This window comes from Vicugna pacos, unplaced genomic scaffold, assembly GCF_048564905.1.
Source record: "Vicugna pacos unplaced genomic scaffold, VicPac4 scaffold_17, whole genome shotgun sequence".
NCBI lineage: Eukaryota > Metazoa > Chordata > Mammalia > Artiodactyla > Camelidae > Vicugna > Vicugna pacos.
This window is the reverse complement of record NW_027328738.1, coordinates 2,033,800-2,047,062: the sequence shown is the minus strand read 5'-3', so window position 1 is coordinate 2,047,062 and position 13,263 is coordinate 2,033,800.

Genomic DNA, 13,263 nt, shown 5'->3' with positions numbered 1-13,263 from the left:
TGCGTGTGCTATGTTTCCCCACGTCCAGCACACACAGGAAGAAGTGTTCTGGGGTTCTGAGTGTGGGGAGGTTCCTCCAACAGACAGCAGCACCTGGGTTGTAATAGAATCCCTTAGCTTGACTTCCCTAAGTGTTTTCCTAGGCCTAGCAGTAAGCGATGGTGGGGGATGGGCTCTAAAGCCAAGTATTAGCGAGTGCATCTCTGTGGGTAGTGGAGGGTTTTAAACTACTTCCCCAACCTTGGAACACCTGTGCCCCATAAAGATGCGTGGAATCTGTTTCCCCACCTCCAGCACACACACGGAGACGTGCTCAGGTATCCTGATTGTGGGGAGGCTCCTCCAAATGACAGCAGCGCCTGGGTTCTAAAAGAATCCCTTAGCTTGTCTTCCCTGATGGCATGCCTAGGCTGGAGAGTGGGGGAAAGTGGGGGTTGGGCTCTAAACCAAGTATAAGCGAGAGCCTATCCATGGGATGTGGGTTTTTAACCTACAACCCACAACCATGGAATAAATGTGCCCCCTGAAAGATGCTTTGACTGTTTCCCTACATCCAGCACACACACGAAGATGTGTTCTTGTATTCTGAGTGTGGGGATGTTCCTCAAACTGACAGCAGCACCTGGATTCTATTAGTATCCCTTAGCTTCTGTTCCCTGAGTGTTCTTTTAGGCCAGGCCATGGGGGAAAGCTGGGGGTTGGGCTTGGAGGCCACGTAGCAGTGAGTGCCCCCTGATCCATTGAGGAAGTACTTAGAGGACTTCTCCCTAAAGGGAACACCTTTTCCTGCATTCATCTGGGTGCAGTGGGGCTGCACATCTCTCCCACACCTAAGAATGTGTTCTGGAATTCTGAGTGCAGGGAAGTTCCTCCAACTGACAGCAGCGCCTGGGTTCTAATTGAATCCCTTTGCTTGTCTTCCCTGATGGAAAGCCTAGGCGGGAGTGCGGGGGAAAGTGTGGTTTGGGCTCCAAAACCAAGTATTTGCGATGACCTCTCTATGGTTTGTGGAGGTGTTTAAACTACATCCCTAACCTGGGAACACCTGTGCCCCCATAAAGATCCGTGGAGTCTGTTTCCACACCTCCAGCACACACACGAACACTTGCACAGTTATCCTGAGAGTGGGCAGCCTCCTCCAACTGAGAGCAGGGCCTTGGTTCTTATAAAATCACTTAACTTGTCTTCCCTGTTTGGTTGCCTGATACGGAGTGCTGGGGAAAGGGTGGGTTGGGCTCTAAATCCAAGTATTAGCGAGTGCTTCTCCATGGGATTTGGAGGTTATTAACCAAAAGCCCACAACATGGGAATACCTGTGCTCCTTGAAAAAAGCGTGGACTCTGTATCCCCACCACCAGAACACACATGAAGAAGTTTTCTGCTATCCTGAGTGTGGGCTGGCAATTTCAGGTGACAGAAGCGGCTGGGTTCTAATAGAATCCCTTAGCTTGTAATCCCTGAGTGTTTCCCTAGGACTGACTCTGAGAGAAACCTGGGGGTTGGGCTTTGAGGCCAAATAGTAGCGAGTGTCTCCGATGGACTGAGGAAGTGTTTAGATGAATTCTCCATAAAGGAAAACACCTGAGCACCCATTCATCTGCGTGGAGTTGGGCTTCAAAACTCCCCACCACACAAGGTTGGGTTCCAGTATCCTGAGGGTGGGGTAGTTCCTCCAACTGACATCAGCGTCTTGGTTTGAATAGAATCCCTTTGCTTGTCTTCCCTGATGGTTTGCCTAGGCCAGTGTGTGGTTGAAAGTGGGATTTGGGATCTAAAACTAAGTATTAGCGTGTGCCTCTCCATGGGTAGTGGAGATGTTTAAACTACAACCCACAACTTGGGAATTACTGTGACCCCTGATAAATGCGTGTGCTATGTTTCCCCACGTCCAGCACACACAGGAAGAAGTGTTCTGGGGTTCTGAGTGTGGGTAGGTTCCTCCAACAGACAGCAGCAACTGGGTTGTAATAGAATCCCTTAGCTTGACTTCCCTAAGTGTTTTCCTAGGCCTAGCAGTAAGCGATGGTGGGGGATGGGCTCTAAAGCCAAGTATTAGCGAGTGCATCTCTGTGGGTAGTGGAGGGTTTTAAACTACTTCCCCAACCTTGGAACACCTGTGCCCCATAAAGATGCGTGGAATCTGTTTCCCCACCTCCAGCACACACACGGAGACGTGCTCAGGTATCCTGATTGTGGGGAGGCTCCTCCAAATGACAGCAGCGCCTGGGTTCTAAAAGAATCCCTTAGCTTGTCTTCCCTGATGGCATGCCTAGGCTGGAGAGTGGGGGAAAGTGGGGGTTGGGCTCTAAACCAAGTATAAGCGAGAGCCTATCCATGGGATGTGGGTTTTTAACCTACAACCCACAACCATGGAATAAATGTGCCCCCTGAAAGATGCTTTGACTGTTTCCCTACATCCAGCACACACACGAAGATGTGTTCTTGTATTCTGAGTGTGGGGATGTTCTTCAAACTGACAGCAGCACCTGGATTCTATTAGTATCCCTTAGCTTCTGTTCCCTGAGTGTTCTTTTAGGCCAGGCCATGAGGGAAAGCTGGGGGTTGGGCTTGGAGGCCACGTAGCAGTGAGTGCCCCCTGATTCATGGAGGAAGTACATAGAGGACTTCTCCCTAAAGGGAACACCTTTTCCTGCATTCATCTGGGTGCAGTGGGGCTGCACATCTCTCCCACACCTAAGAATGTGTTCTGGAATTCTGAGTGCAGGGAAGTTCCTCCAACTGACAGCAGCGCCTGGGTTCTAATTGAATTCCTTTGCTTGTCTTCCCTGATGGAAAGCCTAGGCGGGAGTGCGGGGGAAAGTGTGGTTTGGGCTCCAAATCCAAGTATTTGCGATGACCTCTCTATGGTTTGTGGAGGTGTTTAAACTACATCCCTAACCTGGGAACACCTGTGCCCCCATAAAGATCCGTGGAGTCTGTTTCCACACCTCCAGCACACACACGAACACTTGCACAGTTATCCTGAGAGTGGGCAGCCTCCTCCAACTGAGAGCAGGGCCTTGGTTCTTATAAAATCGCTTAACTTGTCTACCCTGTTTGGTTGCCTGATACGGAGTGCTGGGGAAAGGGTGGGTTGGGCTCTAAATCCAAGTATTAGCGAGTGCTTCTCCATGGGATTTGGAGGTTATTAACCAAAAGCCCACAACATGGGAATACCTGTGCTCCTTGAAAAAAGCGTGGACTCTGTATCCCCACCACCAGAACACACATGAAGAAGTTTTCTGCTATCCTGAGTGTGGGCTGGCAATTTCAGGTGACAGAAGTGGCTGGGTTCTAATAGAATCCCTTAGCTTGTAATCCCTGAGTGTTTCCCTAGGACTGACTCTGAGAGAAACCTGGGGGTTGGGCTTTGAGGCCAAATAATAGCGAGTGTCCCCGATGGACTGAGGAAGTATTTAGATGAATTCTCCATAAAGGGAAACACCTGAGCACCCATTCATCTGCGTGGAGTGGGGCTTCAAATCTCCCCACCACACAAGGTTGGGTTCCAGTTTCCTGAGGGTGTGGTAGTTCCTCCAACTGACATCAGCGTCTTGGTTTGAATAGAATCCCTTTGCTTGTCTTCCCTGATGGTTTGCCTAGGCCAGTGTGTGGTTGAAAGTGGGATTTGGGATCTAAAACTAAGTATTAGCGTGTGCCTCTCCATGGGTAGTGGAGATGTTTAAACTACAACCCACAACTTGGGAATTACTGTGACCCCTGAAAAATGCGTGTGCTATGTTTCCCCACGTCCAGCACACACAGGAAGAAGTGTTCTGGGGTTGTGAGTGTGGGGAGGTTCCTCCAACAGACAGCAGCACCTGGGTTGTAATAGAATCCCTTAGCTTGACTTCCCTAAGTGTTTTCCTAGGCCTAGCAGTAAGCGATGGTGGGGGATGGGCTCTAAAGCCAAGTATTAGCGAGTGCATCTCTGTGGGTAGTGGAGGGTTTTAAACTACTTCCCCAACCTTGGAACACCTGTGCCCCATAAAGATGCGTGGAATCTGTTTCCCCACCTCCAGCACACACACGGAGACGTGCTCAGGTATCCTGATTGTGGGGAGGCTCCTCCAAATGACAGCAGCGCCTGGGTTCTAAAAGAATCCCTTAGCTTGTCTTCCCTGATGGCATGCCTAGGCTGGAGAGTGGGGGAAAGTGGGGGTTGGGCTCTAAACCAAGTATAAGCGAGAGCCTATCCATGGGATGTGGGTTTTTAACCTAGAATCCACAACCATGGAATAAATGTGCCCCCTGAAAGATGCTTTGACTGTTTCCCTACATCCAGCACACACACGAAGATGTGTTCTTGTATTCTGAGTGTGGGGATGTTCCTCAAACTGACAGCAGCACCTGGATTCTATTAGTATCCCTTAGCTTCTGTTCCCTGAGTGTTCTTTTAGGCCAGGCCATGGGGGAAAGCTGGGGGTTGGGCTTGGAGGCCACGTAGCAGTGAGTGCCCCCTGATCCATTGAGGAAGTACTTAGAGGACTTCTCCCTAAAGGGAACACCTTTTCCTGCATTCATCTGGGTGCAGTGGGGCTGCACATCTCTCCCACACCTAAGAATGTGTTCTGGAATTCTGAGTGCAGGGAAGTTCCTCCAACTGACAGCAGCGCCTGGGTTCTAATTGAATCCCTTTGCTTGTCTTCCCTGATGGAAAGCCTAGGCGGGAGTGCGGGGGAAAGTGTGGTTTGGGCTCCAAAACCAAGTATTTGCGATGACCTCTCTATGGTTTGTGGAGGTGTTTAAACTACATCCCTAACCTGGGAACACCTGTGCCCCCATAAAGATCCGTGGAGTCTGTTTCCACACCTCCAGCACACACACGAACACTTGCACAGTTATCCTGAGAGTGGGCAGCCTCCTCCAACTGAGAGCAGGGCCTTGGTTCTTATAAAATCGCTTAACTTGTCTACCCTGTTTGTTTGCCTGATACGGAGTGCTGGGGAAAGGGTGGGTTGGGCTCTAAATCCAAGTATTAGCGAGTGCTTCTCCATGGGATTTGGAGGTTATTAACCAAAAGCCCACAACATGGGAATACCTGTGCTCCTTGAAAAAAGCGTGGACTCTGTATCCCCACCACCAGAACACACATGAAGAAGTTTTCTGCTATCCTGAGTGTGGGCTGGCAATTTCAGGTGACAGAAGTGGCTGGGTTCTAATAGAATCCCTTAGCTTGTAATCCCTGAGTGTTTCCCTAGGACTGACTCTGAGAGAAACCTGGGCGTTGGGCTTTGAGGCCAAATAATAGCGAGTGTCCCCGATGGACTGAGGAAGTATTTAGATGAATTCTCCATAAAGGGAAACACCTGAGCACCCATTCATCTGCGTGGAGTGGGGCTTCAAATCTCCCCACCACACAAGGTTGGGTTCCAGTTTCCTGAGGGTGTGGTAGTTCCTCCAACTGACATCAGCGTCTTGGTTTGAATAGAATCCCTTTGCTTGTCTTCCCTGATGGTTTGCCTAGGCCAGTGTGTGGTTGAAAGTGGGATTTGGGATCTAAAACTAAGTATTAGCGTGTGCCTCTCCATGGGTAGTGGAGATGTTTAAACTACAACCCACAACTTGGGAATTACTGTGACCCCTGAAAAATGCGTGTGCTATGTTTCCCCACGTCCAGCACACACAGGAAGAAGTGTTCTGGGGTTCTGAGTGTGGGGAGGTTCCTCCAACAGACAGCAGCACCTGGGTTGTAATAGAATCCCTTAGCTTGACTTCCCTAAGTGTTTTCCTAGGCCTAGCAGTAAGCGATGGTGGGGGATGGGCTCTAAAGCCAAGTATTAGCGAGTGCATCTCTGTGGGTAGTGGAGGGTTTTAAACTACTTCCCCAACCTTGGAACACCTGTGCCCCATAAAGATGCGTGGAATCTGTTTCCCCACCTCCAGCACACACACGGAGACGTGCTCAGGTATCCTGATTGTGGGGAGGCTCCTCCAAATGACAGCAGCGCCTGGGTTCTAAAAGAATCCCTTAGCTTGTCTTCCCTGATGGCATGCCTAGGCTGGAGAGTGGGGGAAAGTGGGGGTTGGGCTCTAAACCAAGTATAAGCGAGAGCCTATCCATGGGATGTGGGTTTTTAACTTACAACCCACAACCATGGAATAAATGTGCCCCCTGAAAGATGCTTTGACTGTTTCCCTACATCCAGCACACACACGAAGATGTGTTCTTGTATTCTGAGTGTGGGGATGTTCCTCAAACTGACAGCAGCACCTGGATTCTATTAGTATCCCTTAGCTTCTGTTCCCTGAGTGTTCTTTTAGGCCAGGCCATGGGGGAAAGCTGGGGGTTGGGCTTGGAGGCCACGTAGCAGTGAGTGCCCCCTGATCCATTGAGGAAGTACTTAGAGGACTTCTCCCTAAAGGGAACACCTTTTCCTGCATTCATCTGGGTGCAGTGGGGCTGCACATCTCTCCCACACCTAAGAATGTGTTCTGGAATTCTGAGTGCAGGGAAGTTCCTCCAACTGACAGCAGCGCCTGGGTTCTAATTGAATCCCTTTGCTTGTCTTCCCTGATGGAAAGCCTAGGCGGGAGTGCGGGGGAAAGTGTGGTTTGGGCTCCAAAACCAAGTATTTGCGATGACCTCTCTATGGTTTGTGGAGGAGTTTAAACTACATCCCTAACCTGGGAACACCTGTGCCCCCATAAATATCCGTGGAGTCTGTTTCCACACCTCCAGCACACACACGAACACTTGCACAGTTATCCTGAGAGTGGGCAGCCTCCTCCAACTGAGAAAAGGGCCTTGGTTCTTATAAAATCGCTTAACTTGTCTACCCTGTTTGGTTGCCTGATACGGAGTGCTGGGGAAAGGGTGGGTTGGGCTCTAAATCCAAGTATTAGCGAGTGCTTCTCCATGGGATTTGGAGGTTATTAACCAAAAGCCCACAACATGGGAATACCTGTGCTCCTTGAAAAAAGCGTGGACTCTGTATCCCCACCACCAGAACACACATGAAGAAGTTTTCTGCTATCCTGAGTATGGGCTGGCAATTTCAGGTGACAGAAGCGGCTGGGTTCTAATAGAATCCCTTAGCTTGTAATCCCTGAGTGTTTCCCTAGGACTGACTCTGAGAGAAACCTGGGGGTTGGGCTTTGAGGCCAAATAGTAGCGAGTGTCTCCGATGGACTGAGGAAGTGTTTAGATGAATTCTCCATAAAGGAAAACACCTGAGCACCCATTCATCTGCGAGGAGTTGGGCTTCAAAACTCCCCACCACACAAGGTTGGCTTCCAGTATCCTGAGGGTGGGGTAGTTCCTCCAACTGACATCAGCGTCTTGGTTTGAATAGAATCCCTTTGCTTGTCTTCCCTGATGGTTTGCCTAGGCCAGTGTGTGGTTGAAAGTGGGATTTGGGATCTAAAACTAAGTATTAGCGTGTGCCTCTCCATGGGTAGTGGAGATGTTTAAACTACAACCCACAACTTGGGAATTACTGTGACCCCTGATAAATGCGTGTGCTATGTTTCCCCACGTCCAGCACACACAGGAAGAAGTGTTCTGGGGTTCTGAGTGTGGGTAGGTTCCTCCAACAGACAGCAGCAACTGGGTTGTAATAGAATCCCTTAGCTTGACTTCCCTAAGTGTTTTCCTAGGCCTAGCAGTAAGCGATGGTGGGGGATGGGCTCTAAAGGCAAGTATTAGCGAGTGCATCTCTGTGGGTAGTGGAGGGTTTTAAACTACTTCCCCAACCTTGGAACACCTGTGCCCCATAAAGATGCGTGGAATCTGTTTCCCCACCTCCAGCACACACACGGAGACGTGCTCAGGTATCCTGATTGTGGGGAGGCTCCTCCAAATGACAGCAGCGCCTGGGTTCTAAAAGAATCCCTTAGCTTGTCTTCCCTGATGGCATGCCTAGGCTGGAGAGTGGGGGAAAGTGGGGGTTGGGCTCTAAACCAAGTATAAGCGAGAGCCTATCCATGGAATGTGGGTTTTTAACCTACAACCCACAACCATGGAATAAATGTGCCCCCTGAAAGATGCTTTGACTGTTTCCCTACATCCAGCACACACACGAAGATGTGTTCTTGTATTCTGAGTGTGGGGATGTTCCTCAAACTGACAGCAGCACCTGGATTCTATTAGTATCCCTTAGCTTCTGTTCCCTGAGTGTTCTTTTAGGCCAGGCCATGAGGGAAAGCTGGGGGTTGGGCTTGGAGGCCACGTAGCAGTGAGTGCCCCCTGATTCATGGAGGAAGTACTTAGAGGACTTCTCCCTAAAGGGAACACCTTTTCCTTCATTCATCTGGGTGCAGTGGGGCTGCACATCTCTCCCACACCTAAGAATGTGTTCTGGAATTCTGAGTGCAGGGAAGTTCCTCCAACTGACAGCAGCGCCTGGGTTCTAATTGAATTCCTTTGCTTGTCTTCCCTGATGGAAAGCCTAGGCGGGAATGCGGGGGAAAGTGTGGTTTGGGCTCCAAATCCAAGTATTTGCGATGACCTCTCTATGGTTTGTGGAGGTGTTTAAACTACATCCCTAACCTGGGAACACCTGTGCCCCCATAAAGATCCGTGGAGTCTGTTTCCACACCTCCAGCACACACACGAACACTTGCACAGTTATCCTGAGAGTGGGCAGCCTCCTCCAACTGAGAGCAGGGCCTTGGTTCTTATAAAATCGCTTAACTTGTCTACCCTGTTTGGTTGCCTGATACGGAGTGCTGGGGAAAGGGTGGGTTGGGCTCTAAATCCAAGTATTAGCGAGTGCTTCTCCATGGGATTTGGAGGTTATTAACCAAAAGCCCACAACATGGGAATACCTGTGCTCCTTGAAAAAAGCGTGGACTATGTATCCCCACCACCAGAACACACATGAAGAAGTTTTCTGCTATCCTGAGTGTGGGCTGGCAATTTCAGGTGACAGAAGTGGCTGGGTTCTAATAGAATCCCTTAGCTTGTAATCCCTGAGTGTTTCCCTAGGACTGACTCTGAGAGAAACCTGGGGGTTGGGCTTTGAGGCCAAATAATAGCGAGTGTCCCCGATGGACTGAGGAAGTATTTAGATGAATTCTCCATAAAGGGAAACACCTGAGCACCCATTCATCTGCGTGGAGTGGGGCTTCAAATCTCCCCACCACACAAGGTTGGGTTCCAGTTTCCTGAGGGTGTGGTAGTTCCTCCAACTGACATCAGCGTCTTGGTTTGAATAGAATCCCTTTGCTTGTCTTCCCTGATGGTTTGCCTAGGCCAGTGTGTGGTTGAAAGTGGGATTTGGGATCTAAAACTAAGTATTAGCGTGTGCCTCTCCATGGGTAGTGGAGATGTTTAAACTACAACCCACAACTTGGGAATTACTGTGACCCCTGAAAAATGCGTGTGCTATGTTTCCCCACGTCCAGCACACACAGGAAGAAGTGTTCTGGGGTTCTGAGTGTGGGGAGGTTCCTCCAACAGACAGCAGCACCTGGGTTGTAATAGAATCCCTTAGCTTGACTTCCCTAAGTGTTTTCCTAGGCCTAGCAGTAAGCGATGGTGGGGGATGGGCTCTAAAGCCAAGTATTAGCGAGTGCATCTCTGTGGGTAGTGGAGGGTTTTAAACTACTTCCCCAACCTTGGAACACCTGTGCCCCATAAAGATGCGTGGAATCTGTTTCCCCACCTCCAGCACACACACGGAGACGTGCTCAGGTATCCTGATTGTGGGGAGGCTCCTCCAAATGACAGCAGCGCCTGGGTTCTAAAAGAATCCCTTAGCTTGTCTTCCCTGATGGCATGCCTAGGCTGGAGAGTGGGGGAAAGTGGGGGTTGGGCTCTAAACCAAGTATAAGCGAGAGCCTATCCATGGGATGTGGGTTTTTAACCTAGAATCCACAACCATGGAATAAATGTGCCCCCTGAAATATGCTTTGACTGTTTCCCTACATCCAGCACACACACGAAGATGTGTTCTTGTATTCTGAGTGTGGGGATGTTCCTCAAACTGACAGCAGCACCTGGATTCTATTAGTATCCCTTAGCTTCTGTTCCCTGAGTGTTCTTTTAGGCCAGGCCATGGGGGAAAGCTGGGGGTTGGGCTTGGAGGCCACGTAGCAGTGAGTGCCCCCTGATCCATTGAGGAAGTACTTAGAGGACTTCTCCCTAAAGGGAACACCTTTTCCTGCATTCATCTGGGTGCAGTGGGGCTGCACATCTCTCCCACACCTAAGAATGTGTTCTGGAATTCTGAGTGCAGGGAAGTTCCTCCAACTGACAGCAGCGCCTGGGTTCTAATTGAATCCCTTTGCTTGTCTTCCCTGATGGAAAGCCTAGGCGGGAGTGCGGGGGAAAGTGTGGTTTGGGCTCCAAAACCAAGTATTTGCGATGAACTCTCTATGGTTTCTGGAGGTGTTTAAACTACATCCCTAACCTGGGAACACCTGTGCCCCCATAAAGATCCGTGGAGTCTGTTTCCACACCTCCAGCACACACACGAACACTTGCACAGTTATCCTGAGAGTGGGCAGCCTCCTCCAACTGAGAGCAGGGCCTTGGTTCTTATAAAATCGCTTAACTTGTCTACCCTGTTTGGTTGCCTGATACGGAGTGCTGGGGAAAGGGTGGGTTGGGCTCTAAATCCAAGTATTAGCGAGTGCTTCTCCATGGGATTTGGAGGTTATTAACCAAAAGCCCACAACATGGGAATACCTGTGCTCCTTGAAAAAAGCGTGGACTCTGTATCCCCACCACCAGAACACACATGAAGAAGTTTTCTGCTATCCTGAGTGTGGGCTGGCAATTTCAGGTGACAGAAGCGGCTGGGTTCTAATAGAATCCCTTAGCTTGTAATCCCTGAGTGTTTCCCTAGGACTGACTCTGAGAGAATCCTGGGGGTTGGGCTTTGAGGCCAAATAGTAGCGAGTGTCCCCGATGGACTGAGGAAGTATTTAGATGAATTCTCCATAAAGGGAAACACCTGAGCACCCATTCATCTGCGTGGAGTGGGGCTTCAAATCTCCCCACCACACAAGGTTGGGTTCCAGTATCCTGAGGGTGGGGTAGTTCCTCCAACTGACATCAGCGTCTTGGTTTGAATAGAATCCCTTTGCTTGTCTTCCCTGATGGTTTGCGTAGGCCAGTGTGTGGTTGAAAGTGGGATTTGGGATCTAAAACTAAGTATTAGCGTGTGCCTCTCCATGGGTAGTGGAGATGTTTAAACTACAACCCACAACTTGGGAATTACTGTGACCCCTGAAAAATGCGTGTGCTATGTTTCCCCACGTCCAGCACACACAGGAAGAAGTGTTCTGGGGTTCTGAGTGTGGGGAGGTTCCTCCAACAGACAGCAGCACCTGGGTTGTAATAGAATCCCTTAGCTTGACTTCCCTAAGTGTTTTCCTAGGCCTAGCAGTAAGCGATGGTGGGGGATGGGCTCTAAAGCCAAGTATTAGCGAGTGCATCTCTGTGGGTAGTGGAGGGTTTTAAACTACTTCCCCAACCTTGGAACACCTGTGCCCCATAAAGATGCGTGGAATCTGTTTCCCCACCTCCAGCACACACACGGAGACGTGCTCAGGTATCCTGATTGTGGGGAGGCTCCTCCAAATGACAGCAGCGCCTGGGTTCTAAAAGAATCCCTTAGCTTGTCTTCCCTGATGGCATGCCTAGGCTGGAGAGTGGGGGAAAGTGGGGGTTGGGCTCTAAACCAAGTATAAGCGAGAGCCTATCCATGGGATGTGGGTATTTAACCTACAACCCACAACCATGGAATAAATGTGCCCCCTGAAAGATGCTTTGACTGTTTCCCTACATCCAGCACACACACGAAGATGTGTTCTTGTATTCTGAGTGTGGGGATGTTCCTCAAACTGACAGCAGCACCTGGATTCTATTAGTATCCCTTAGCTTCTGTTCCCTGAGTGTTCTTTTAGGCCAGGCCATGAGGGAAAGCTGGGGGTTGGGCTTGGAGGCCACGTAGCAGTGAGTGCCCCCTGATTCATGGAGGAAGTACTTAGAGGACTTCTCCCTAAAGGGAACACCTTTTCCTGCATTCATCTGGGTGCAGTGGGGCTGCACATCTCTCCCACACCTAAGAATGTGTTCTGGAATTCTGAGTGCAGGGAAGTTCCTCCAACTGACAGCAGCGCCTGGGTTCTAATTGAATCCCTTTGCTTGTCTTCCCTGATGGAAAGCCTAGGCGGGAGTGCGGGGGAAAGTGTGGTTTGGGCTCCAAAACCAAGTATTTGCGATGACCTCTCTATGGTTTGTGGAGGTGTTTAAACTACAACCCTAACCTGGGAACACCTGTGCCCCCATAAAGATCCGTGGAGTCTGTTTCCACACCTCCAGCACACACACGAACACTTGCACAGTTATCCTGAGAGTGGGCAGCCTCCTCCAACTGAGAGCAGGGCCTTGGTTCTTATAAAATCGCTTAACTTGTCTACCCTGTTTGGTTGCCTGATACGGAGTGCTGGGGAAAGGGTGGGTTGGGCTCTAAATCCAAGTATTAGCGAGTGCTTCTCCATGGGATTTGGAGGTTATTAACCAAAAGCCCACAACATGGGAATACCTGTGCTCCTTGAGAAAAGCGTGGACTCTGTATCCCCACCACCAGAACACACATGAAGAAGTTTTCTGCTATCCTGAGTGTGGGCTGGCAATTTCAGGTGACAGAAGCGGCTGGGTTCTAATAGAATCCCTTAGCTTGTAATCCCTGAGTGTTTCCCTAGGACTGACTCTGAGAGAAACCTGGGGGTTGGGCTTTGAGGCCAAATAGTAGCGAGTGTCCCCGATGGACTGAGGAAGTATTTAGATGAATTCTCCATAAAGGGAAACACCTGAGCACCCATTCATCTGCGTGGAGTGGGGCTTCAAATCTCCCCACCACACAAGGTTGGGTTCCAGTATCCTGAGGGTGGGGTAGTTCCTCCAACTGACATCAGCGTCTTGGTTTGAATAGAATCCCTTTGCTTGTTTTCCCTGATGGTTTGCCTAGGCCAGTGTGTGGTTGAAAGTGGGATTTGGGATCTAAAACTAAGTATTAGCGTGTGCCTCTCCATGGGTAGTGGAGATGTTTAAACTACAACCCACAACTTGGGAATTACTGTGACCCCTGAAAAATGCGTGTGCTATGTTTCCCCACGTCCAGCACACACAGGAAGAAGTGTTCTGGGGTTCTGAGTGTGGGGAGGTTCCTCCAACAGACAGCAGCACCTTGGTTGTAATAGAATCCCTTAGCTTGACTTCCCTAAGTGTTTTCCTAGGCCTAGCAGTAAGCGATGGTGGGGGATGGGCTCTAAAGCCAAGTATTCGCGAGTGCATCTCTGTGGGTAGTG